Here is a 25,239-nt window from a genome sequence, read left to right as displayed (position 1 = left end):
ATCCCCCCTGGTTCTAATCCTTAACCCCACAACTCTAACCCGGCTTTAAAGCCGTTCACCGCTGTAATTCATTCTAACCTGGTATCAGCCCCAGTGTCCAAACCCTGGGTCTTAATCCTAATCCCCATATTATCTGCCAAACCAAGTCCCAGATTTCAGACCCTGCATCAGCCCTGATTCCAGGAGCTTAACGGAGACTCTTTGCCTGGCCACTGACTAGTGTGCCCCCAGCTCCTCTTTACAGTGACCCCCACTCACAGGAACAGGGAACCCCAGAATATCCTATATCCTTGGGAGGTAAGAAGCCAGTTTGGGTAATCAGAGAAAAGAAAAAGGCCTTGGCCTGCCAGGAAAGAGAGCATGGGGCAGCTCCCTCCTGACCCAGCAACCATATGTCCTATGCGCTCTCATTCAGAGGCTGCAGAGCCCTGTAAGTCCAGAAGACACCACCCAAGCCCCCATGTGGCTCTGGTCCCAGGGGCACAGCTGACAGAGGGCACAAGATCCGAGGCCTCCTATAAAACAATAAAATGTGCAGAGGTGGGCGGATCTCTGCTTATGTGGCCAGCCTGATCTACGTAGAGAATTTCAGGCCAACCAGGGAAACACATCAGGATGTCATGAGACACTTCTTCCAAACACATCTGAGAACATGGGGGTTTCTGCTCTCTCATTGGCGTTTGGTTTTCCTGGGTGGGGTTTTGTTTTTGTTTTGTTTCACTTTTTGTTTTGTTTAATCCATTGAACAAAACCCTGTGTAAGTTTCGGTCCAGCCTTCCAGTTTTCTGATGTGCGGTTGGTTCTTCGAGTCACTTACGGTCCAGTTGGCTTGGATAAACTCGCAGAACCACGGGGAAAGGAGGCAACCACGCATGCCATCCCCAGCCCTTCTCCAGAAACTAAAAATAAATGAACTAAAACGAAGCCTTGGGTGGGGGACGAAGGGAGGAGGGCAAGAGGGAGTGCCATTTCACATTCTGCGTTCCTTCTGGTGGTGACGTCACTGATCTCCCTGCTGCTCACACCCAGTCTCGGTGTGAAATTTGATTTTCCTGACTTTTCAATTTTCTCTACAGGAATAGCAATAATCACTTCTCTCAGAAATTTTTGACCTTTGTAGAAAGAAAAGTTCTCCCTAGCACCCCCTCCCCACCCCGAAAGATACCCTGTGCTAACAGCCTGGTGTAGCCTGCAGAATAGGTATTTTGTGCGCAGTCGTATGAATTAGATCATACAGGACATAGTATGCCCTCAACCGGATGTCATGACCTCTTCCATATTTCTGTGCATAGGTTTATAGTATGGTCTTCTCATTTTTAATTATGCACGTGTGTGTATCTGTGTGTGGTTATGTGCACATGAGCGCAAGTGCCCTGGCAGGCCAGAAGGGGCTGTCAGAGGCCCCTGGAGCTGGGGTTAAAGGTAGTTGTGAGCTGCCCATTGTGGGTGCTGAGAACTGAACTCAGGCCCTCTGCAAGAGAGGTGCATGCCCTTGACCACTGACCCATCTTTCCGGTCCTCCGGTACAGTCTAAAGAGAAGACACTAATGCTGGTGTTCCAGAGGTACAGGAATGGGGGGGGGGGTTGAGAGAGGATGAGAGGGGAAAGGGGGCAGGGAAGAGAGCCTGAGAGCCTCAAGAGCTATCATCTGAAGGCCTACAACCTACTGTAAAGTTGTGGTCTGGGTCTGACGGCAACCAGAAGAACCATATCCGGACTCAGATGCCATCAGCCAGAGAGAAACTGGGTCTTTATTTCATTTTTTGTTCCACTCAGGACTTCAACAGATTAAAGGAAGTCTGCCCACATTGGGGAGGGCTATTTGCTTTATTTAGTCTACCAAGTCATTTCAGAATATTTAGGCTACTGTAACAAAATACCACAGACTGGGTAACTTATAAACAACAGAGATTTATTGCTCACAATTCTCTCTTCATGGCTGTGAGTGTGTGTGTGTGTGTGTGTATATGTGTGTGTGTGTGTGTGTGTGTGTGTGTGAGAGAGAGAGAGAGAGAGAGAGAGAGAGAGAGAGAGAGCAGTTTTGTTACTTCCCCTGCCCCCTCAAATGTTTTAAAAATTTTTTTGTAAATTTTATTTTTAATTTATTATTTATAAATTTTGTTATTTTTTAATTTCTCTTTCTGTGTGCATGTGTATATGAGTGTGTGTGCATACACACACACACACGCACACATACATGTGCCCCTTTGGAGTCCAGAGGAGGACATCATTAGCTTCCCGAGACCTCCTACTGTTACAGGCAGATTTGAGTCACCAGATATGGGTGCTGGGAACTGAACTCAGGTCCCTCTGCAAAAACAGTAATTGGTGTTAACCCCTGAGCCATGGCTCCAGCCTACTCCCCTCCCACTTTTAAGACTGAGCTGGTGTTCTTGGACATGCCACCCAGACTGGTTTTATAACACTCCAATTGGCACCCCTTTGCCTCGGCTTCCTGAGTGTTGGCATTACAGGCATGCACCAAGCCTAGCTTCTTTTTTTCTTTTCTTGTAAGATCGTGTCTCTCATCATGTTGCTGGAATCAAACCCTTGGCACAAGTGATTTCCTGTCTCCACCTCCCAAGTAGTGGAAACTGCAGACATGCACCACTGTCTCAACTTTTGGACATATTTTCCTAAGAAGGAAAATAGTTGCAATACTGATTCCCATTCATTTTATGCGGTCAAACATCCCATCAGAATGTACCAATTTACACTCCCTCCAACAGTCAATGTGAGGACAGGTCTCCCCGTCCCTGAGTAGCTTTGTGCTGATCCTCACTCTCAATCGTTAACCAATGTTGATGATAAAAGATGGCATTTAGTGGCTATTTTTATTTGCTTTTGGGGCTGTGTATGCGTACTCTGTTGTTCTGTTTATCTCATTTTGTGTAGAAGTGTCTATTTAGGTCCTTTGTCCACTTTTCTACAGGGGTGGATTTTTCCCCCGGAAGTTTTAATGTTGACATGAAGAATAGCCGCCGTTTTCCTTATGTATGCATCCCAAGTGGGAACCTTTCTCATTCTACCCTGGGATTCGAACCCAGAGCTTCATATATTCTACACCAGTATCCTACCCATGAGTTACATCCCTAGCCACTTCTATGTTTTATTTTAAAAATGGAATCTCACTCAGTAAAACTGTGATCCTCCTGTCTCAGCCTTGTGAGTCACTGTGATTCTGCAGGCCTGTAGCTCTGGGCCTGGCTTTGTTGTTTGTCTCTTTAATTGTATCGAGGCTTTTGATTTTTCAAGAGTCTAGAATGTGTTGGGGGGGGGGGGGTGTTAACCTTGGCTAATTTGCAGTTGCTGGTGTAGCTTTTTTCTAAAGCCCTCTGTTCATCACCTAAGATTAAGAACAGAACGGGGAGAATGAGAAGACAGGAAACTGCGGGACAGGAAGGCTGCAGGCTGCAGAAAGGAATGCTTTCCCCTCAGGCTGCCCTTCTTCCCCGCCTCCTCGCAGGCAGTCCCAGGCAAATGGCCAAGTGATCCATAGGTCAGGCCAGTCCCCTGGGCCCGGTGCCCAAGCTCCCCGAGGCAGGCTGGTCAGGACTCGTGCTCTAGCCTTCCTGATTTCCTGTCTAGAGGTTTTCAGAAGCAGCCAGAAGCCATGACCTGATAGCTGGGTGAGTCCCTAGAGACCTGAAGTATCCCATCGAGTCCTCAAACTGGCACAGATCGTTTCCAGGGTCCAGTGGCGTCGTGGGTGGCTGAGCAGACGCTGAGCTAGGTCAGCAGTATGCACCGAGGATGCCAAACAGAGCAAGGGCATCAGGGGAAACAGCAGGGAGAGATCCAGGTGTCCAGGGTGGGGCTGAACAAAGAGAGCTGGAGTCTTAGTTTGGGTCTCCAGAAGCTGACGAGAGGGCAAGGATTGGGAGATGCAAAGACCACAGCCAGGGTCAGCAAGGTGGTTAGGGGAGGGGTGTCTGTCAGAGAGCCAGCTGTCGCTGGGCCCAACCAGGGCTCAGTCCTGTGGGGGCTGGACAGACACCAGACCTTAAAGTCATCCTCCCTGAAGAGCAGGGCCAGTGACAGACTGAATATACAGCCAGGTGACCTAAATCACCACACTTCTGCCTGGTCTGTGACAGAATCTACAATCACCTGGGAGACGGGCCTCTGAGCATGCCTGCAGGACAATCTTGACTAAATTAACAGAGGTGGGAGGACTCAGCTGTGGACAGTACCTTTCGCCTGGGTAGATCTGGACTGTTAGAACATGGAGGAAGTGAGCCGGCCACCAGCATTCTTCCCTGTTCTTCTTCAGACAGGGGAATGTGACCAGCTGTGGCTGCTTCATGCTCCTGTTGCCTTTGTCCCCACCCCACCCCACTGGACTGTCCCTTGAAACGTGAGCCGAAATAAACCCATCCTGCCTTGAGTCCCATCTGCTGGGTGTTTCATCACAGTAATAGAAAAGCGGCTCAGACACACTCTGAGGAGCTGTAAGGGTCAAAGGCCAAGACAAGACACTAGTGAGTCCACAAGAGCCAGGTACTCTGTGCTCTGTGTGTGTGTGTGTGTGTGTGGTATTAGCAGGGGTTTCTTCCCAAGGCTGGGAGTCATGTCCAAGTGGCATGCACGGGAACTAGAAAGCTGAGTCCAGGTTACAGTGGAGATGGCAGAATCAGGTTTCTAAAAAAGTCAAGGAACCCAGAGATTACTTTCTCCTGCCTCAGCTTACATAGAGGCCAGGTCTGTGTCACTCCAAGGCTGACTAAAGGGACAGAGGAGGGCACGACGGCCCCTGTGGAGGAAGCGTGCTTTGTTCAGGATCCCCACTGCCAGTAACTTCTTCCCACCAGCCAGGGACCCCGGCTAGGCAGAGGCTGCGCAGCTGCCATCTGCTCTCTTGGCTCCACTGCCTGGCAACTGCCTGCCCGTGTCTGTTCTCCAGCCTGGAGGAGGAGGAGGCAGCGTTCCTCCATGGACCATCAGGCAGGAGTGGCCTCGCCAGGGCCTGGCCACATGATGGATTCACTGATTATAACTTTCTGATGTGGGGGCTGCTCAGTCATGTAGCAGACCCAATTCCATCTGCTGTGTGCTTCTTGAAAGAGCTGAGAGAGGGGAAAACTCCACATGCTGCCTGCTCACACTGGCAGAAGCGTATCTTCGTGCAGGCAGGTGTGGGAGGGTGCGCACGAGCAGCTATGATTGTACACACTCGTGGGAACCTGTGCATGTGGTGTGATTGTGTGCATTCCTGAAGGTGTGGACATAAACACTAGGAGTTCAACACCTCTGTGATCCCATTTCCTTCTCAGAGAACACTCAACAAATAGGGTATTAATATTTATATTTATTATAAATATAAATAAAATTATTAATATCAATATTTAATAATGCGACTGTCCTTTTATACCGTCTAACGGCAGTGGCTGCTTTGCACACACTAGTTTTGTTTTGTAGTTATTGTTCAAGATAGGGTCTCATAACCCAAGCTGGCCTCACACTAGCTTATGTAGCCCAGGATGAACCTTGAATGCCTGATCATCCTGCCTCCCCTTCCAAGTGTTGGAATGACAAATTTCACTCACTCTGGCTACTGTAGTCTGCAAGAGAAATCTTACCTTCTCCACCCTGCAAACGGGGCTGCTAAAATCCTGGAAGCCGAATGAACTGCCCAAAGATGCAATTTGTAAGCAACACAGTCAGAATCCTAGATGGTGTTTCTCATTTCACAATGCATGATATTTCATTTCCATCCCCTTCCTAAATCTCATCGAATGAGAATAAACAACAAACCACACCGTACACAATAGGAATAATTCACGGAAAACAAATGCCAAGCAAAAGAAGCCAGGCCCCAAACAAAATAGCTGCTGCCTTGTTCTGCTTACCGGAAGGTCAGAGATGCGCAGGACTCATCTACAGTGTTAAGAATGAGGAGAATGAGCTACGGTGTGATGGCTTATGCCTGTAACCCAGCACTCAGGAAGCGGAGGCTGGAGAAATCAGGAGTTCAAGGTCATCGGCAGCTACAGAATGAGTTTGAGGCCATCCTGGGCTACATAAAACTCTGTCTCAAACTAAACAATTAGGAGAGAATGGTGGTCTGGGAATGCAGCTCAGTGGTAGAGTGCTGCCTGCCCTGATATGAGAAGAGACCCTGGCTTCACTCCTTGGGGGTGGAGGGCCGAGAAACGGGTAACTTTTCAGGAAAGGACAGAAGAGAACACCAAGGTCATTCTTAGGGGCTAGTCATTGGCAATATTTTACTTACGGATCTGGCTATTGGTTACGTGAACTTATTTAACTGGCACGAACCCACGGAGACATGCATATGTGATTGGTGCATTTTCCTATATGAATGATTTCCCTCAATTAAAAAGTTGGAAATGGGGGCTGGGGATTTAGCTCAGAGGTAGAGCGCTTGCCTAGCAAGCGCAAGGCCCTGGGTTCAGTCCTCAGCTCCAGAAAAAAAAAAGAAAGAAAGAAAGAAAGAAAGAAAGAAAGAAAGAAAGAAAGAAAGAAAGAAAGAAAGAAAGAAAGAAAGAAAGAGGGAGGGAGGGAGGGAGGGAGGGAGGGAGGGAGGGAGGGAGAGAGAGAGAGAGAGAGAGAGAGAGAGAGAGAAAGAGAAAGAAAGAAAGAAAGAAAGAAAGAAAGAAAGAAAGAAAGAAAGAAAGAAAGAAAGAAAAAGTTGGAAATGAAGATAAAAATCTTGTCAGCTACTGTGAAAAATAAAGACAAGCACTACAGAGCCTGCATTTAGGGGCTTCCCAGGAAGCCTCAGAAGATTCAGGGCTCTTAGACAGGGGGAGCATGAGGTTAGCAGACTCCGAACCGAGTGTTCTGGATGAGCTACCCGAAGAGTCAATCTAGCGACTTTGATAATGTGCTTGTGTGGCACGCTTGGGGTCCTGTGTTCTGTGCCCAGCACTGCAGAAGCCAGCTCTGGTGGCACATACCTGTAACCTAGACCTGGGAGGTGAAGGCAGAAGTTCAAGGTCAGCCATAGCTACCTAGGTAGTTTAGGGCCAGCTCTAGTTCGTGAGACCTGTCTCAAAAATAAACAACTAGGCCAAGTGTGGCAGTATACACGTTTAGTCCCAGCACTCAGAGGTAAGTAGGTCTCTGGGGGTTTGAGGCAAGTGTGGTCTACACATTGAGTTGTTAGACAGCCAGGACTACAGAGTGAGACCCTGTCGCTAAATCAGTCATCAGTCAATCATCAAAAGGCAGACTGATAAGCAGACAGGAAGAAAAGAAAGGACTGTGGCCACTGTGTACTGACCAAGAGAAAGTCATGCCTTTTGAAGGCCCACAGACCTAGGCTGACTCCTTAGGTCCATCCCCGGCTAGCTGAGGGATACTGAGAAAGCTACCGAACAACTCAAAGCCTTGGTTCCCTCTGCAATGCAATGGGGAGCCACATGGCAGGAGGAAAGAACCCACCCCCACAAAGTTTGACCTCCACATGGGCTCTGTAGTGTTCACATGTGCGCGCGCATACACACACACACACACACACACACACACACACACACACACACACACCGACAGAAAAGTTTAAATGTTAGAAAACAAAACCCTATTCCAAGCTCATGGGTGAATGACTGAAGAACTTCTTGAGTCATCTAATCCAAGACCAACCACTGACACGCTTCCTTCCCCAAGGACCCATTTAGAGTTTCCCACTTCCTCTTTCAGGCCCCTCCAGCTTCCCCTGTGGTGTGGCCCCTGGGAACCAGTGTGGGCAGACAGCCTTATTTTCCTGCATATAACACCAACTCACTGCACCCCCCCCCAAATAAAACAGTGCCTTAAACACAATAGTCATTTACTTTGGTTTCCTAGGAAGAAGTCCATTAAAATGTGTGTTATTGGGGGCTGGAGAGATGGCTCAGTAGTTAAGAGCACTTGCTGCTGCTCCTCCAGGGGACTTGGGTTCAATTCCCAGAACCCATGTTAGATGGTTCGTAGCCCCTGTAACTCTAGCTTCAGGTTGCCTTCTTCTGGCCTCTGCAGGCCGCTGCATAAATGTGGGCGGGCACACACACACACACACAAATAAATAAATAAATAAATAAATAAATAAATAAATTTTTAAAAAATTTTCTTTTCTTTCTTCTTCTTTTTTTTTTTTTTGTTTTGTTTTGTTTTTCGAGACGGGGTTTCCTTGGTAGCCCAGGCTGGCCTCGAACTCACAGAGATCCGCCTGCCTCTGCCTCCCGAGTGCTGGGATTAAAGGCGTGCACCGCCGCCGCCGCCACCACCACCACCTGGAAAAATTTTAAATCTTAAAATATGTCTTTCAAAAGATCCCATCAGCAAAAGGCAAAGACGAGGCACAGCTTGAGAGGGGGAATAGTCTGTAGATCCTGTATCTGATAAAGAGCTGGTTTCCAAAATATAGAAACAGCTGATGAAATTCAATAGCAAACAGATATTAGCAAATATCAATAGCAAAAAGACAAAAACGGTGCTGGAGAGATGGCTCAGTGGTTAGGAGCACTGATTGCTCTTCCAGAGGTCCTGAGTTCAATTCCCAGCACCCACATGGTGGCTCACAACCACCTGTAATGAGATCTGGTGCCTTCTTCTGGCCTGCAGGGACACATGCAGGCAGAATACTGTATATATAATAAATAACTCTTTTTTTAAAAAAGAAAAAAAGACAAAACGATACAGTTGAAAAAAGACAAAAGATTTGAACAGCCATTTTCTCAAAGATACATGAATAACTAAGAAGCAAGCGAAAGGGTCAGGCCTGCAGCATTAGTCATCAGGGAAATGCAGATCATCACCACAGGGGATAGATATTACCTCACGACCACCAGAATGGACATTACCAGAAAGACGCACAAACAAGTCTTTTTGATGATGTGGAAATACCCAAAACCTTATTTTGGATTTAAAAGGGGTGCAGCCACTTTGGAAAAGTCTACTCATGGGTATCTATATCACACAAGGTCCACACAACTTGTATGCAAAGGTCCAGGCAAGCATTATTCCTAGCAGTCCTGAAGCGAGAACTACCTATTCATTTCGTAGTGAATGGTGTAACTGTATACTGAAATAGTATTCACCAATAAGTGGGGGAGGAGCACTGATGTGTGCTACATCAATGGGAACAAGCCTCCCAACCCTGTGCCCAGTGCCAGATGTGAAAGCCCACATCTATAAGTCTGTATACAGGGAACATCTAGGCAAATCTGATCCATAGAGGCAGGAAATAAGTTTGTGATCAGTGGGGTGGGGTAAGGGTGGGGGTGGGGATAAAGATTGTGGTGAGGGACTTGAATCTCAGTAGCATTATAGCTGTTCTTGTTCCTTATTTCTTTTCTTTTGCCAAGTTGTAACATACCTACAGAAATGCTAAGGAACCTTAAATGGACAACTTGATTTATACAAGGACACACATGCCCACACTGACACATGCTCACACACTCTCATACACAATACACATGCTCACACACGCGCTCACACACATCCCTGAATAATCACTACCCACATAAAGATCAAGGCAGCTCCCAGCATCTAAGAAAGCACTCCTGGCCAGCCCCACTCCCCACAAAGCAGGCTCTCAGGGGATGCCACCCGCACAGTCTCACTTGGCAATTCACTTCCCCGGTTATTTGGGCACTGTCTCCTTATCCCACTCCCCGGACACTGCGTCCCCTCCCGGATGTCCTCAGAGTCCCACTCACATATTGCCACTGGGCTGACTTCACTACAGCGTTGGGGTCCCTGGAGAGAGTAACTCCGGTTCCAGGCAGGAAGGAAACTGAAAACCCTTGGTAGGCACACTTATCCTAGGATGGCCATCTGCTGTGTCACTGGTGGGTCCTTGTGTCAGTGCCCCTCTCCCTGGAGAGAATCACAAATTCTGAGTCCTTCTCAGGAAGTAGCAGGCATGAGGAACATTCCAGCCCAGCATCCCTAACACTGCAGGGCCAAGGTTAACAAGCATGGCCTGCCTCATCCAGTTTGTTCCGGCAGCTCTTCTCTCCTCAGCTCTTCTCTCCTCAGCTCTCCTCTCCTCAGCTCTCCTCTCCTCACCCCTTCTGTGTCTCTACTCTTCCATCGTTCACCCTGAGTCAGGCAATTCCCTCAGCTCAGGGCTCCCCTTACAAGCCAGGCCCTCCAGCCTCCTTTCCTAACCAAATCCTCCACCACGACTTAACAAGCACATTTGTTTACCCTGCTTTCCTTCCAGTTTAGACACTGAAAAACTCCTCAGCTTGACTCACTAACTAACTGCCCCCGCTGGCCAGCAAGCCCATCCTGTCTCTGCCTCCTAGGCTGGAATTGTCGTCTTCTTCTTCTTCTTCTTCTTCTTCTTCTTCTTCTTCTTCTTCTTCTTCTTCTTCTTCTTCTTCTTCTTCTTCCTCCTCCTCCTCCTCCTCCTCCTCCTCCTCCTCCTCCTCCTCCTCCTCCTCCTCCTCCTCCTCCTCCTTCTTCTTCTTCTTCAACATGTTTGCTAGATCCAAACTGGGGTCCTCATGATTTCAGGACAAGCACTTTACTTTCTGGGCCATCTCCAGCCTCGTGTTCTCTAAACTCTGAACAGGAAGCTGAGCTGACTTCTAAGACCCACAAAGGGTGGCTTGCTCATCCCTGTACGGTCCAGACTTCAGCAAAGCCCTCAGAACATGTGGTCAACATTCAATTAGTACATGTTATATTTGGATTTAATAAAAAGACGGCTTTGGGTGAGTGGAGGCTTCCTGGGGCTCGGAGGAGAAGCGAAGCAGGGAAAGGAGTTATTTAAGGAGGGAGAGGAGGACGACAGTGACTGTGGCTGGCCCCGTGGCCCCGTGGGCTCCGTCCTGGAGTGGGCCACCCACTGGGCTTCCTCTCCTCCCGCCTCCTCGGGGAGGCCAGCGGGACAGGCAAAAGCTGCCGCCGCCGCCATCCATCACAGTTTGACAGCCCGAAGAAGCATGCGGGACCCATCCTGGAGGACACTTTCAATCAACTTTGGTTCAATCTATTCCCTCTAAATGACTCCGGGATGTAAATAAAATTAAATTATCGCTGCTGTTTGCCTCTAGCTGCGGTGGTAATGGACTACAGAGATGCTACCCCTGACAATGGCAGGAAAGAGTAACAGCAGCCTGGGGGGCTTTTCCACCCCATCCCACCGCTACGGACACGGGACAACAGCCAAGTACCAGACAAGTCCAAGTCCAACATGCCACCTGTAGCCACCTGTGCCGCTAGATATGTAGGAATTATTATTATTATTATTTTAGTTCTTCAAGACAGGATTTCTCTGTGTAGCCCTGGCTGTCCTAGAACTTGCTCTGTAGACCAGGCTAGCCTAGAACTACCTATCTCCTCTGCCTCCTGAGTGCTGAGATTAAATGTGTGTGCCACCACACTGACCAGCTTTCAACACAGAATCTTACTTATTTTTAAAAAATCATCAGAAGTTTTGTTTGTTTGTTTGTTTGTTTGTTTGTTTTTTCGTGACAGGGTTCCTCTGTGTAGTTTTGGTGCCTGTTCCGGATCTTGCTCTGTAGACCAGACTGGTCTTGAACTCATGGAGATCCTCCTGGCTCTGCCTCCAAAGTGCAGGGTAGAATTTTTAAAATGATTTTTAAATATGTGTTGTAACTCAGTTGCATGATTTTGCATGAATCTTTTTGTGTGGTTGTTTGGGGTTCTGGTTGCTGTTGTTTACTTGTTGGTTTTTTTTGTTTGTTTTGTTTTGTTTTTTGTGAAAGGATCTCTCTCTCTCTCTCTCCCCATATCCTCACTCTATAGACCAGGCTGGACTTGAACTCACAGAGACCTGCCAGTCTCTGCCTCCTGAGTGCCAGGATTATAGGCACGAGTGGTTCTTGAGTGTCTACTTTGAGAGGACAATGTCTGACACAATGTCAAAAGGTTGGACATGCGTGGTAGCCATCAGTTTGGGGGGCTGAGAGGTGGCATCACTGTCAGTCCCCCTCTACCCTAGACTCACCCTATATGGGTAGCCTAATTGCTTTCCATGGACACCCCAAGAAGACTGTTCCTTACTGAGTATTTAGCACTCTATAACAGGACTGAATATTATCTACTTTTTCTCTTTTGCTTACTAACTCAAGCGCACACACCGAAGAAGCCGGTCTGTCAGAAGCCATGCCCGGTGGCTTCTCATCCGGACTTGATCTGTGGTCACTAGCTTCCATCCCTCTCTACTCCCCATGGGCACCATCATCCTGGGTAAATTCCACAATACTGACCACATAATTCTTTGTTGTGAGGAACTGTCCCAAGTATCGCCAAAGGCTCAGCAGTGCCCCTCATCTCTGTTCACTAGACACTACCCCACCTCCACTGACGACAACATCGTCGTCTCCAGACGTTACCAGGAGCCACAAGAACCACTTGAGGAAGGAAGATACCTGGGAACGGAAGGGTCTTGTGGAGGGTGGGGGGTGTTGTGAGAGACAGAATCCTATAACATCTATATACATCTTCCCATCTCCCAACCCCCAGGTCAGAACAGTGCCAAGCTGTTTGTTGGTTGGTTGATTTTTATTTTAGACAAGGTCTCATTGTGTAGCCCTGGATGACCTGAAACTCACAGAGATCCACTCTGCCTCCTGAGTGTTAGGATTACAGGCACATACCACCATGTCTGGTCCAATATGAGCATCTTAAAACCTACTGACACTTCTTCCTTCAATGACAAATGACCCACCAGGCTTTGGGCTAAACGTCAACAATCCCCAGCTTCTTCGTCCCTTCTATGTCACTCCCAGCCCTCAGCTTACCTGCCCCAGTATCAAGGACTACCCCCAAGAAACCATATTGTTATGGTTTACATATAAAAAGTACTCCCCCCACACACACACCTACACGCACAGGCCCATGTGTTTGAACACTTAGTGATGATGTTTGCAGGAGATTACAGAACCTTTAGGTGGCGTGGCCTGGTTGGAAAAACTGGGATGGTTATAGCACACTACTTCCGGCCTCAGTCTCCTTGCTTCCTGGTCTATGGAGATGTGAACAAGCATCCCGGGGCTCTCACGCCACAACTGCCAGAAGCTCCCACGCCATGCCTTCCCCACCACGATGGACTGTACCCTCTAAAGCCCACAGCCAAACTCTTCCTTTAAATTGCTTCTTTTAGTTTCTTTTCTTTTCTTTCTTTCTTTTTTTTTTTTTTTTTGTTTTTTTGTTTTGGTTTGGTTTGGTTTGGTTTTTCGAGACAGGGTTTCTCTGTGTAGCTTTGCGCCTTTTCCTGGAACTCACTTGGTAGCCCAGGCTGGCCTCGAACTCACAGAGATCCGCCTGGCTCTGCCTCCCGAGTGCTGGGATTAAAGGCGTGCGCCACCACCGCCCGGCGTTTCTTTTCGTTTCTTACTTTTATCTCTCTGTCTCTGTGTGTACCATGTGTATAGGTGTCCACAGAGACCAGAAGAGGGCTTCAGATCCCCTGGCGTTGGAGTTACAGGCAGTGTCAGTACTGAGATCTGAACTCAGGACCTCTGGAAGAGCAGCCAGTATCTCTACTGCTGCATTATCTCCCTAGCTCCTTCACACACACACACACACACACACACACACACACACACACACACAGAGACAGAGACAGAGACAGAGAGAGACAGATAGAAAGACAGACAGACAGACACACACACACACACACACACACACACATATACAGAGAGACAGAGACAGAGAAAATCTTCCCCACCCCTGTTTTGATGTGATTCCGTCAGGTGAAGGTCTCAATTGATTGTGATCCTCTCTGCCCATGGGGCACTGCCCCCTCATCCTGTCTCTCCAAACCCAGGGTCTGGAGAGAGAGAAAGGAAGGAAGGGAGAGAGGGAGGGGGGGAGGAAAGAAAGAAAGAAAGGAGGGAAGGAAGAAAGGGAGGGAGGGAGGGAGGGAGAGAGGGAGGGAGGGAGGGAGGGAGGGAGGGAAGGAAGGAAGGAAGGGAGGAAGGAAGTCTTCCTTAGGGTTTCTTCCCAGGCAGGCTGCCTCAGGTAAAGGCCTCACTAGACTCTGATTCTCCAGATAGGAAGACATGCTTGTCCAAGGAGAGATTCCATAAAGAACAACATTCCAGAGCAGAGGCAATGTTCCAATAGCAACAGCCTCTACTTGAGGAATTTGCCCTGATGAGAGAGGCAAGCCAGGGCTAAGGCCCCCGCCCCCTGGATCCTTTCACCTTTCTCCTCAGCCATCTCCATTTACAGAGCAAACTGTGGGAAAACAATCCTGTGATTTTTAACTCTATTTATAAATCTCTTCAAGCTTTCATGTGGTCCAGAAGGAGGCCTGGCCAGAACATTCCAGATCACACAGGAAATCAAAGAACATGTTTATAATCGTGGGACAAAGCCTTATTACAGAAGTCTCCCAGGACCCTGGGGGTGGGGGCGGGGATGGGAGATCACAAAAACATGACATCTCACCTCCCATCCTTGTAGTCCCTCCTAATCTGATGTGTGTGCCAGCCTAAGTCTGTTCCTGGTAGGATTTCTGAGAGCTTGAGTCAGTTAAAACCCATGATCTTAAAGTGAATCTACAACCTGGATAATGTCCACTGCCGGCTGTGAATGTGACACCTGGCTGCCCGGTTCTTTAGCTTAGCCGATAGGGTCTGACCTCTGCTAACTCAGCCACACTAGGGCAACCGGGTACAGAACCTGCAGTCACTGACAGGGACAGATGGGTGAGGGCTTCCTGCATCTTCACACGGTCCTTCCCTTAACCTGGCAGGGATCTCCCAGTGCAGCCTGCCTCGTCCAGGTATGTGGAGCCCACACTTAGCCAGCCCACACTGTGGCCTATCCTGCAGAGTAGATAGAGGCTCCAGAGACTCATCCCCTCCTCTACAGAACCCCTCCGGGTCAGAGTCACAGCAGGCCCTAGCAGATGACGGCCTGTTCTCCCAGCTGCAGCCCTCAGCTCAGGGCTGGGCTTGGCACCCAAGAGATGTTTCCTGGGCTCTGGGCTTCCCTCCCACATTCCAGCAGTTTCAGGAAGTGGCTGGGAATGAGAGCTGGAGAGCAAGGGACCACGATGGCTTTCCAGACCCTTCTGTAGAGCTAAGGTTTACATCTTTCATTTCAAAAGTCATTTAGGGCAAACAGGATGAAACAAGACTCTCTCTGCCCATGGGGCACTGCCCTCTCATCCTCTCTCTCCAAACCCAGGGGTCCAGGTCCTTCCCTCCAACACGCAGCATTAACATCATACCTATGGCACCGAACCTGGCTGGAGAGCCACTGGCCCTTCTTTAGCTCTGGTGGATGATAAATGATTGGACGGGGGTGTGTGTGCGCGCGCGTGCGCGCACACACACGCATGTGCACGTACACACAAAACAGATGGGGGAAATGAGGCAGACAGAAACGATAGGAGGGAAACAGGAGGCAGAAGGAGACACACAGACACAAAAGCACATGGAGGGAGCTGGAGAGATGGCTCAGAAGTCAAGAGCGCCGGCTGCTCTTCCAGAGGACCCGGGTTCAATTCCCTGCACCCACATGGTGGCTCCCAACCGATCCCTTCTGGTCTCTGAAGGCACCAGGCACACAAGTGGTGTGTAGTAGATATACATGTAGGTAAAACACCCACACACATAAAAACAAAAACATCAAAGGCCCACTGAGACGGGAAGACAGAAAAAGTTGGAAGGGGACCAGAATAAAAAGAGATTCTCACCAAGACTTGGGAGAGCCACAAGAGCCCCAAAGGTTGAGTTTTATTATCATCTCTCCATGCCTCAGTTTCCTCATCTAAAAAAAGAGAACAGGGATCAAGGTGGGACCTACCTTAACTCGGGTATTATGAGGATCGAACAAACTAATATACCTGAAAGTATTCAAAGCCACGCCTGGCTGTTTTAGCCTATTGAACATACATATTAACTATTATTACCACTATAATTTGTGCATGTTGTTATGTGCACATATGTGTACAACTGCATGTGTTTTTTTTGAGAAAGGGTCTTGTACTGAACTTACCTGGCTAGACTGGCTAGCCAGCAAGCCCAGCCAGCTTTTTACCCGAACATCCGAACTCACATTCTCCCGCCTGCAAGCGTTCATTGACTGAGTCATCTCCCCAACTCCATCATATCTAGTTCTCAGGTGTATTCCCCCGGGAGGAAAAGAGTCTCCCTGGCTCATGGTTTCAGACAGATTTCAGTCCACGACCGCGGGAAAAGAGGACAAAGGGTTTTAGTCCGTGGACGCAGGGATGTGCGGGATATGCGTTTGCCAGGCAGAAAACAAGGAAGCAGACCAGGACAGCAGGAACTAGGGCCGGATGTAACCTCCCAAGCCCCGCCCCCTGGGACCTGCTTCCTCCAGCCTGGCTCCACCTTCAAAACAGCGCCACCAGCTGGAGACCGGATGTTCACACTAGGAGCCTGGGGAGGATATTTCCTATTGAAAGCGGAACACCAGCCTGCTTGACAGGCATGACACAGTGAGAAAAAGAGAAGCTTCCTTTGCTCCCTCTCTGTCCCCTCTTTCTGGGGCCCGAGTCCTTTTGTCAACCACACCCTCTGTTCAGACTTCTCAGAACCACCCTCTGTGCCTGGAGACGCTTTATTCCTAAACACTCCCCAAACTCTCTCTGCCCGACATTATTACCTCACCCAGCCAGACAGCGGCTCCGAAAGACGTGTCTAAAGTAACTAATGGGCCCGGGGGGTGTATGGAGCCAGAGATAAGGTTGGAAAGAGTTTGAATTTAGTGATAGAGGGCCTTGAATTAAGATTTGGGGATGTCGTATGGGCTCCGTTCTGAAATAAATGGGGAGCCACGGATGGTGCTAGAGAAAGAGAATGGTAGAGTCTGAGCTAAGCATCCATAAATTGCCTCTCCGGGGACTAGTAAGTGCGGAGTAGCATTTTAAGCTCTTCTGGGTCATTTACATGCTGGTGAGAACAAGTCTCAAGTGCTTTCCCAGGAGCAGGTTTGATGGAGGAGATAAGGAGCCGGGCTTGGAAGGATTTGGCCTGAGGATGTCTGGTTTTGATGTGAGGATGATGTAGGCCCCTCCAGCAGCTGACCAGGCATTTCATGTCAGGCACTTTCTGCAATTTCACCCAGGCTAGAAGCCAACCAGAGAACGATACACACCCAAGTTGTACCGTGTATGTGTGTTACGTGTGCCTATGAGTGGGGCCAGGACTCAAGCATACACTTCGGGATACATGACAGAAGTGTGGGTGATGATGGGGGGCAAACACAGACTCCACCAAAGTGCAGTCTGACATCCCCAGGCCTGAGTTCAAATCCTGCCTTCTAAACACCCCACCCGAGCCAGAAGGCGTCCCCTTCTGCAATGTGGCCGGGATGTTGGGGAGAGAAGATGAGGTAACACATTTAAACAGCTTGGGACAGCACCAGCAGCAGCCAGGGTCCTTAACACCCACCACACGGGTCTTCCCAGCACTGTGTCAATTCAACAGGCCACTGGGTTAAAGAACAAGGGCTTTGTTGGTCCATCCTGGTGGCTGAGTAGCCCTCTTCTTATTGCCCACACGCCTAGAGGCAGGTGACCTTCCGTTGTCCCCAAGCCCTCCCCATGCCCCACTTTGTGTTTTACTGTGGTGTGGATTGTACTAGGGGTGGCCACTGTGCCGAGCTCTGAACAATCAAGGTCGTAGCTAGGAGTTTGACATTGGGAGAGAAATTGGGAAGGAAGGGGAGGAGGGGAGGAGAGGAGAAGGAGGAAGAAGAAGAGGAGGAACACAAAACCGCAGGAGTATGAGTCAGACTTAACCAGAGGCTGGGCCTATCTGTCATCTGAACTCATTCGAGGCAAAGATCTAATCGTTTGGGGGCCAGCTGTGTTGGCAGCTGCACAAACCGCAAGCCAGAGCGTTCCTCCGTCTTGAGTATAATAAAGTTCGTGCCGAGGGTGTGGCGCAGGGTTGTGGACCTTGCCTAACATGTGCAACCACAGCTGCTATCCCCAGGACTGCAAAGAATGAATGGACGGATGAATAAGGAACAGCAGCCAGGTGTGGTGGCGCGCTCCCTCGATCCCGGCACCTGAGGCAGAGGCCAGGGGAGCTCTGAGTCTGAGGCCAGCCTGGTTCAAACAGCAAGTTTCAGGCCAGCCAGAGCGACACTGTGAGAGCTTGTCTCAAATGCATAAATACACGAATTTTACCTCTTTCTTTCTTGAGTTAGTTTCTGTTGCTTGGGAGCAGGGTATTCACACACACACTGTTCCACATGCATGTGGTCTGATTCATATCCCACTCCCATACACACACATGCACATACACACACATAGACACATGTACACACATACAGAGATATACATAGATACATACACAGACATACCACATACAAAAAACACATAGGAACATACACACATACAGAGACATACATAGACACATACACACAGAGACATATACATACAGAGACACACACACAGATACACACACACATACACAGATAGACACAAACACATAGACATAGACACACACACACAGACACACACAGATAGACACACACATACATAGACACACACATAGACATAGACACACACACAGAGACACACACAGATAGACACACACATACACAGACACACACACACACATACACAGATAGACACACACATAGACATAGACACACTGATAGATACAAACACACACATCTCTACACACACACACACCCCTACACACACACACTCACACACTCACACACACACAGATACACGTACACATACACAGATAGACACACACACATAGACATAGACACACACAGACACACACAGATAGACACACACATACATAGACACACACACATAGACATAGACACACACACACACAGAGACACACACAGATAGACACACACATACACAGACAGACACACACACACACATACACAGATAGACACACACACATAGACATAGATACACTGATAGATACAAACACACACATCTCTACACACACACACACCCCTACACACACACACACTCACACACTCACACACACACACAGATACACGCACACATACACAGATAGACACACACACATAGACATAGACACACACAGAGAGACACACTGATAGATACACACACACACACACACACACACACACACCTTACTTTATTCACCCGCCATTGATCAGGGTCTGGCCGGGATCCAGTAGCCAGCCAAGCCTTCACCTCTGCAGCACAATCCTCCCGCTTAGGCCTCAGCCCGGTTGGCCTCCTGAAGTTCGGAACTGGAAACCGTGGCTGAGGGCCTTGCCCACAGGCCTCAAGGTGTCTTCTGGGCTGCATTCCCTTTGGGCTGTCTGCAGTTGCCAGACTCAGCCCTGGTGTCCTCCGCACCACATGGAGCCTCACTGGGCTCTCCCTCTCAGCCTAAGTCTGAGTTTTGGTGACACCTCCTTCCCATGGCCGCTCCACCCACCAGGCCCTTGGGGCGTCTGGTAGCAGCCGGACTGGGCACACAGTCCAGGAACAGAAGATCAGTGGAACAGAGAGCTTTACTTGTATTTACTGAGCTCAGCTCTTCTGTGTCTCGTTCGTGTGTGTGTGTGTGTGTGTGTGTGTGTGTGTGTGTGTGTGTGTGTGTGATATATGAGATATATAGATATATAATTTTGCAGTAGATTTTTTGTTTTTATTGTATTTTGAGATAGTGTTTCTCTGCATAACCCTGGCTGCCTTGGAACTCTCTATGTAAACCAGGCTGGCCTCGAACTCAGAAATCCACCTGCCTCTGCCTCCCCAGTGCTGGGATTAAAGGCGTGCACCACCACCTCCCAGCTTTGCAGAAATCCTAAGGATGACTTCCTTCCTTCCTTCCTTCCTTCCTTCCTTCCTTCCTTCCTTCCTTCCTTCCTTCCTTATCTCCCTCCCTCCCTCCCTCCTTCCCTCCCTCCTTTCTCTCTCCCCAGACCCTGGGTTTGAAGAGACAGGGTGAGGGAGCATTGCCCTATGGGCAGAGAGGATCACAATCAATTGAGATCTTCACCTGATGGAATCACATCAAAGCAGAGGTGGAGAAGATGCATGGGTAAAATGCATGCTGTTGCAAGCATGAAAACCCGAGTTTGTATTCCTAACACCCACATAAAACCAGGCATGATGATATGCACCTGTAGCATCAGTGCCAGCCAGTCTGGAAAATTCAGTGAAAAACCATGTCTTAAAACTAATTTGGCTGGGCGGTGGCGGCGCACGCCTTTCATCCCAGCACTCGGGAGGCAGAGCCAGGCGGATCTCCGTGAGTTCGAGGCCAGCCTGGACTACCAAGTGAGTCCCAGGAAAGATGCAAAGCTACACAGAGAAACCCTGTCTCGAAAAAAAAAAAAAAAAAAAAAAGTCCCTCAAGCAAGTGGAGAGCAATAGAAACCCACTCACAGGCAGACATGTGTACACATGCACAACACACACACACACACACACACACACACACACACTCCAGGTGGCCATGTGCTGAGATGGACATCAGAGGTCCTATTGTTGTAAAGGAACTGCAGTAATCAAAGCATAGTAGCCCATACCTGCAATCCAAGCACTTAGGATGCTGAGGCAGGAGGATGGCCACAAGTTGGAGCTCAGTCTGGGCTGCATAGTCATTTATTATTTACGATAAATACAATTAAAAGAAGACAGGCAACAGTAGCCGCTTTGGCCATACAGAGTCCCAGGAAGCAACCTCAGTCCCACAGCAGAGGAGGCACCAGAAGTGGGACTTGAGCCGATCTCTGCAAAGCAGAGCAGGACTTCCTTCTGAGAACCCAAGATCATGAGGACAAGGATGCAGAACACTCTAGGAGCTGCAGATAAGGGGAGTCCTGAGGTCAAGTTCAACACAATCTGAGTCAGGCCCTATGGGGATGAAGACCCATGGAGGATTTGAGAGGTCGTCAAATCCTAAAGTGTCACAGCAGCTTCTAGAACTGGGGTTTCTTCTTCTGAGACAGTCTCCGGGAGAGGCTATTGCAGAAAGGGACTGGGCATGCGTGTGGGGGTACAGAAAGCAAGAGGGAAGGAAGAGGCGAGCTGGGGAACAGGTTCACCCCTGGCCTCGGGCATCACTCCAGGTGGCCCTGGCTGGGCTAGGCAGAGAGATTAGCAGATGCTTGTAGAAAACTGCTGGACTTGGCTCCTAGAATTAAACCTCGATCACTTTCAAACAAAGGTTTAAGCCTTTACAGGAGTGAGTCTGTTCTCCCCAGGAGTCCCCCAGTCAGAAGGGGTGGGAACAGAGGTGAAGAGGCTTGCTGCCTGCAGCGGGCTGTAATGGAGAGGTAGGAGCTGGGGTCTCGCTGGGTGTGGGGAGCAGGCTGGCAGGTGCTAATGGAGAGGCTAGGTTCCCTGGAACACACACGCACCACACTATTCTAGCTGTGAGGCTTCGGGTGTGTCAGTCAGCATCTCTGAGTCTTGGCATCATCTGTGTGTGGCAAAAATACTATTTTGAGGTGGGATGAAGGTTGTTGACAGGGGTTATTGACAAGGGTGAAGCAAAGCCCCTGCGTCTACCTCTGATCTCACATGTGTGCTTATGTAAGATACACCAGGCTATGACAGCTATGATGACATTGGGCTATGACCCCTAGGAAGGGCAAGCCCAAGCAAAGGCTTTGCCATTAAAGCACTTACATTCCCAATGGAGAGCCAGCCTGGGCTACATGGAACCGTCTAAACAAACAAAACAAAACAAAGCCTGGATAAGCAAACAAATAAAAAGACAGCCCTACCTCATATAACCTGCAGGGTGTGAGCATTCCATTAAGGACACCAGCACACCCAAGTACCAGCATCTATGGTATGTACTAACTTCCCCCAAGCTAGAGAGTGCCTGGGCTGGAACCCTGGGCTCTGTACATACTAGGCAAACACTCAACCAGCTGAGCTGCAGTCCAGCCCCTGGACTACCCAATCACAAGGAAAGAAGCTGACCTAAGGCTTTCAGGAGATCAATAGCATTATAGATCAAGCAAGAAGGCTCCCCTGATTTAGGAACACGGAAACACTTCTCTAAATGAGAGATTTTAGTCCTGATTTTAAACAGGACCTCCATGTCGGATCTAGTGGAGGCACAGGGCTCCTGGGAGGCCCAAGAAGCATCAGCACTCCCCTCACACCACCCCCACCCCCACCCCCCTGCAGACTCTCAGCCCAGTGCTCTTCCCAGCTTAGGATCCTCCAGATGGCCGGGCTGCTGGGCCTGGCTCCCCCTCGCCCCCCTGTGGTCACAATTGGAACAGTCCAGAGGCCTTGCAGCCAGCACCGGCTGCGAGCAGATGGATGTGCCCAGGTGTCCCCTCTTCTCTGGATCCCTCTGCCATGGAGGACACCACAGCTGATGAGTCACCCTGCAAGCAGGGGAGACCTTGTCGCCAGGAGGCAGGCAGAAACTCCAGACTGCTTCCTGGCCTGGCTGCCACACGGTTCCCCCAAACTTGTGCTTTCCCAGGAACGGGGCGGGGGGAGTAACCTGAGGTGTCTCCCAGATGTCCTGTCTAGCTTAATCTATACATTATGTAATCCATACACCCTGGCAAAAGTTCTCCTCGATATCCTGTTACCTCATCTCCACCCCAGATCTCCTTCAGGTACCTGCTACTGAGACCAGTTTGTGCTCAAGGCGCCCACCTTCTCCCTGCTCCCTGATGCCACTCTGGGACCCTGTCTCAAAGAGCACCCTTTCTGACCCATATAAGAACTTAACCAGTAGCTCACTTGAGTGTAATTGGCTTCTGCATTCCAGGAAATTATACTTGGATGCCAGTCTGAAATAAGTTTGGGGGGGGGGTTTGTTTGTTTTGCATTTGTGTGTGTGTGTGTGTGTGTGTGTGTGTGTGTGTGTGTGTGTGTGTACACCATGGAAAGCATGTGGAAGGCAGAGGACAACTTGTGGGAGCTGGTTCTCTCCTATCCCGTGGAGCCTGGAAATTGAACTCACATCATGAGCCTTGGCAGCAAGCATCTTTTCCCATGGACTCTTCTTACCTGCCCCCAAACAAGGTTCCTGGAGGCAGATTTTGGTGGGAACCTCTGTATGTAGTAGTCTCCCGCTGAATACACATTTATTGTTGGCCAACTGTATATTAAGTACTGGGCTAAGGCGTGGGTATACACAGAGACACACAGTGTTGTCAACAGACCCTAATTTGGCACTGGGAAGTATGCCCCCCCCACCCTTCCTTTCAAAAGCTGCTTCCAGAAGTCTCTCTGCTTGCTAACTGTGTGACCTTGAGCAGAAAACAAACAGAAAAAACCAACACAGTTACAGGTGTAGAGAGCTGTGCCTCGTGATTCATGTCTATTAGGCGCTCCTGACAGTGCCTGGAGGTAAACCTTACACTTCTCCGTTTTCCAGGTAAGGAAATAAAGGCCTCTGAGAACTCGAGCTGTTGAAGCCCACAGAACTAGCAGGTTTTGAACTCGGAGCCGCCAGCCTTCCCAAGCCTGCATCTCCATCGGCAGGCTAGTCGGCTTCACGTATAAAATCCCTGCTTCTTCGCGTCTTTGTCTGCTCCTCTGATAAAGAAACCCTGACAAAACAGCTTAAGGGAGCAGGACTTCGTCGTAGCTCACAGTTCCTGGTTACAGACCATCATGGCGGGCAAGTCCAGGCATCGGAAGCTTGAAGCCGCCGCCGATCACGCTGCATCTCACACTGCATCTGCAGCTGGAAGAGAGTGGTGAATGCATGTGTGCTGGCGCTCAGCTCGCTTTCTGGATCCCTGCACAGCCCAGGATCCCCTGCCAGGGAATGGCCCCCCTCACATCTACTCATGAAATCAAGACAACCCCCGCCAGGCATGCCCAGAGGCCCATCTCCCAGATGATTCCCGTTCTGTCAGGATGAACAATTAACTCTACCTCTCACAACAGTCCAACCGCTTTTAAAGCCTCTTCCGCATTTTCTGCCCCAGCTCCAGTGGCACAGAGACCCAAGTCTGCGGTTGGAGGCTTATGAAATCTGTCGGGGGTGGGAGGCAAGACCGGAGGCTGCTCTCTTCTCCCATAAATGGACCCATGCTATGGAGTAATCTCAGCCCAGCATGGAGCAGTCCAGCAGGAAGAGGTGGAAAGTGGTCTGTTGTTGCGTTTAAAAGTCAAGTACGTGTCTGAAAATAATGTTAATGGATTCCTCAGCCGGCAGATAACATGGATATTTCCAGCAGCTTTGCTAATAATGGCCAGTGCTGGATGTGGTACTGCAAGCCAGAAATCTGAGCCCTTCAGAGCTGGAGGATGGATAGCCTGGGCTAAAAAAGTAAAAGAAGGGTTTTGAGGAGGTAGCCCAGTGGTAGGGTGCTTATGCAGTGTGCACAAGGCCCTCAGTGCAATTCTCAGCCCTGAAAAATAAAAATACCAATAGCTTCAGGCAACCCAAATGTCCAGGAAGAAGTGGAGCGACGAACTTGTGACACACATATTCCGTTCTGTTTCCTTCTTTGTTTTTGGTGGGGCTGGAGGTCAAACAGGCCAAGCAAGTCATTGACTCTAAGCTATGCCCACCAGCTCCAATGTATGCTTATATTTCTACAATGAAATTCTACTCAGTAATTAATGAAAAAGAATTGTTCTAACTGTCAACAACGGTGTGTGTGTGTGTGTGTGTGTGTGTGTGTGTGGGTGGGTGCATCTCACTGATACAATGTGAGTCAAAGGTATCAGGCAAAACAGAACTCCATGAAGTTCAAGGACAGACAACAGACTTTTCTAAGAACAGATTTTATAACTATGGCTGGTTTTGGCAGTGTGTTTGTGTGTGTTTTTGTGTGGGTGTGTGTGCACGTCTGGGAGAGGACATATCTGTTTTTTGAGGTACTGGAATGTGCACATATTTTATGTTTTTGTTGTTGTTTGAGACAGGGTTTCCCTGTGTAGCCCTGGCTGTCCTGGAAATCCCTCTGTGGACCAGGCTGGCCTCGAACTCACAGAGATCCACCTGCCTCTGCCTCCCCAGTACTGGATTAAAGGCGTGCCCACCATACCAAGTGAACACTTTATATTTTGATCTTGGTGGCAACTGTGTGAGTGCATTTAAGCTGTACATTTAAGCTTGTGCACATTAATACATATATGTTGTATCTCAATAGAAGCATGATGAGAAACTCCCCAGGGGGTCACAAATGTCTCACCAATTCCCCAAGCCATGGGCTTTTCCTAAGGGAAAGTCTGGTCTACATAGTGAGTTCTAAGTCAGCCAGAGCTACACAGTGAAACTCTCCCTCAAAAATAAAATAAGATGAATAAATCTAAAAAAAAAAAACAACAACAGTTTTTTTGAAAGATTTTGTTTTAAAGTGTGTGTTTGTACACATGAATT

General features: G+C 49.0%; 1 long non-coding RNA gene across 1 annotated transcript; it reads left to right on the top strand.

Moving 5' to 3' along the window:
- Positions 1 to 1,630: 1,630 nt before the first annotated feature.
- On the top strand, positions 1,631 to 5,353 carry LOC143270030 (uncharacterized). Its single transcript, XR_013046887.1, has 2 exons — positions 1,631 to 3,630; positions 4,099 to 5,353. It is a non-coding gene; the product is annotated as an uncharacterized LOC143270030 (long non-coding RNA).
- The last annotated feature ends 19,886 nt before the right edge of the window (positions 5,354 to 25,239 follow it).

This window comes from Peromyscus maniculatus, chromosome 21 (genome assembly GCF_049852395.1).
Source record: "Peromyscus maniculatus bairdii isolate BWxNUB_F1_BW_parent chromosome 21, HU_Pman_BW_mat_3.1, whole genome shotgun sequence".
In the NCBI taxonomy this organism is placed as follows: domain Eukaryota; kingdom Metazoa; phylum Chordata; class Mammalia; order Rodentia; family Cricetidae; genus Peromyscus; species Peromyscus maniculatus.
Note: the sequence above shows the minus strand (reverse complement) of the source record. Positions and strands in the feature narration are given on the sequence as shown.